This window comes from Nuphar pumila, chromosome 9 (assembly GCF_984573655.1).
Source record: "Nuphar pumila chromosome 9, dmNupPumi1.hap1.1, whole genome shotgun sequence".
NCBI lineage: Eukaryota > Viridiplantae > Streptophyta > Magnoliopsida > Nymphaeales > Nymphaeaceae > Nuphar > Nuphar pumila.
The window spans coordinates 106,709,028-106,712,342 of record NC_143257.1 but is presented as its reverse complement, the minus strand read 5'-3'; positions in this window follow the sequence as shown (position 1 = coordinate 106,712,342).

Below are 3,315 nucleotides of genomic sequence, written 5' to 3'. Positions count from 1 at the left end.
ATCACATCATATATCTTGATATCGTACCAAATTATTTTTTAGGTCTGAAATTACAAGTTTATGAGGAGCAGATTGATTTTCGTGCTTACTTACAATGAAATACTGACAAAAAAAACATCGACAAAATTTAAGTCTTTGTTCTTGATACTGATATGATAAGCTGAATATTTTTGTTTATTTTATTACCCCTATTATTCTTATTACCTTTCTTATTCATGAATCAAAATCCTAAGTTATCTCTATCTTCTAGCTTCTTACCTCAATTAGTTTATGAAAAATTGAACAATTCTAATTTTCTAACTTGAAAGAAAAATAACTCTTTTTATTATGAGTCAAGATCTCTCTAGACACCTTGATGGGTCCTTAGTCTTTCTATCAGAGTATGTCATTAAAGAGAAAAATGATGACAAAGGGGTTATCATGTCTTCTGTTCATATAAAAAATCAAGACATAATTTTATGGATTAAAAGGGTTCATACATTGGTCACCTATATCATCTTTACCTTGTTGCATGGGGTTCTCATTGGGGTGCCTAATGATTGCATTGCTCTTCAACTCTGGACTAGATTAGTTTAGACAAATTCTTAGATTTCAGAATCCAAGGTAATGTTTTTAGAGTTTCAAAATTTGAAGAAAGGTTTCATGTCAATCATGAAATATCTTAATAAGATAAAGAACATCATTGATCAACTTGCTATGATTGGTTATGAAATATCAAATAATGATATGGTTCAGCAGGCTCTCGGCAGTCTTGACACTATCACATCTTCTCTACCACCTTATAGTACTCAGAGTTGCTTCTTACATTCAAGAATTTAATGGCCAAATTATTACATTATAAAATAACTCTTACATACCATGAAAGAGGTGGATACTTTAGAAGAGGTAGGGAACATGAACATGAAGGAAATTAGAGAGGCTGAGGTATTCTACCTACACTGAATACTTTTCTTAATATTGTTACTCAAGGGCGACATCATATTTCTACTTGCTTTATATGCAAAAAATCATGTCATGTTAAAGCAAATTGTTGGTTCAAGGATAATCCCCAAAATAATCAAGGGACAACACAAAACAAGAATCAAAGCAATGCCCAATTTAAAGGCCAGAGTATTGGACAAAATAGTGGAGAAGGTCAACTCCCAATAGACATGCAATTGCTGCTCTTGATTTAAAGCAGAATGAGCAATGTGTGTTGTATATTGACTTTGGAGCTGCTAATCATACTACATATGATTAGGGTAAGTTCTTGACATTGGTTCTTTATCATTGTAAAGATAGTATTGTTATTAAAGATGAGACTCATCACCCCATCACACACTGTAAATGTGTCTATTCATTAGTCTAAATTTAATTCTTTCAATCTCTCTATTGTTTTTTTATTCACAACATCAATAAGAATCTTATTTCTATTTCTAAACTTGTTGATAATACCAATTTAGGTATGGTATTTACTTTGTCCTTTGTTTGTGTCAAGGATATTCATTGAAGGTAAAAGATCGAGAAATATGCATATCTTAAAAAAAAAATCTTGCTTCCAAATCAGTTGATTTTGTTTTAAAGCCTAGTATAAAGTCATACAATCCGTCAGTCTTGTTTAATACTTTTGGTTTAAATAAACCAAATGTTTGGCACAATTGTCTTACTTATTGTAATCATGGTTTTATTGAAAGATTGGTTTATGCTAAACTTATTTCCAAGTCTAGTTTAGAATGTGAGTCTACTAGTGTTATCTGTCTAAGTTGAATGAAAGAGCTTCAAAACCTTTTGAGATTGTGCATTTTGAGGTATGAGGACCAACACCTAGTGCTTCTTCTTCTAGTAGTTGTTACTATGTTTTCTTCATTGATAACTTCTATCATATACGTGAATATATTTTATGAAGCATACACATGAAGTATATAATATATTTATAAAATTTCATATGTTAGTTAAAAATCAATTTTCTATGTCTATTATGAATTTCTAGTGTGATGGTGGAGGTGAGTACTTTTCAAAGGAATTTATTACTTTTGAAAACAATGGAGTCAACATAAGGGTATTGTGCCCTTACACCTCCCAACAAAATGGACTTGCTAAAATAAAGCATCATCATATTGCTGAGATCACCCTAGTGATGTTATATATAGGAAAAACTTCTTTATATCTTTGAATAGAGGTTGTTCATTTAGTTGTCCATGTTATAAATTTGTTTTCTATGAAGCATTTAAATTACAAGTCTTTATATTATGCACTGTTTGGAAAGCATCCTTATTATGATTCTTTATGAGCATATGGTTGTATTTGTTATGTTCAAATAGATAAATCTCAGAAAAATAAATTTGAACCTAGAGCTCATGTTTGTAAATTTGTTGGTTATGCTGATAATTATAAAGGATTCAAGTGCTATGATGTTAAAAATAAATGTATTTGTATTTTCAGAGTTGTGTTTGATGAAAGTTCTTTGAGTGTGAATCTACTATAGAAAAAGTTCAGAGAACTCAAGAAGGTAGCATTGAATATTATCAACCATGATTAAATAAAGAGTTGTTTTGAGGGCCTAATGATATTTTCATACCACAAGAAAGAGTTTCAGAAAACTATGGTAGGAAAGGAAACTTTCTATCCTTTTTGAAGAAAATATAGCTATTGATAGAATATATAAATAAGGTCATGTCTATACCAAAAGAAATAAAGGGACAATTGGTTTTGAAATTGGAGAACAAAGACCAGTTGATAATGAAGTGAGATAAGAATCAAGAAATGTGGGTAGCCATGAAAACAAATTATCATATTTTTCTTATGTAGATAGAAAACAAGAAAACACAATTTCTTATTTCCAAGCCATCTAGAATAAGAAATTGATTGAAGCTATGAATGATGAAAAGAATGTGTCACATGAATGCCAAACTTGGGAAGTGGTTAAAAGGCCTCAAGATAAGAATGTGACATTGTCAAAGTTGGTCTATAAGATTAAGTATAAACTAGATGGGACAATTAAAAGGTATAAAGTCTGAGTTGCTATGAAAGATTTTACTCAAGAGTATGGCATAGATTACGAGGAGACATTCAACTCTTTAGTTAAAATGAAGACAATTTATATCATCTTGTCCCTAACAAAGGAACATGGTTGGGCGCTGAATCAACTTGATGATAAAAATGTATTCTTATATGGAGACTTGAAAGAAGAATCTTACACGGAACAATGACAGGGATACAGTAAAAATGATCCAGTTGAGTATGTGTGTAAACTTAAGAGGAAAATATATGGGCTAAAACATGCATCTTATTTATCGTTAAAGAGTTTTCTTTGAAAATACAGAGACATGATTTTTG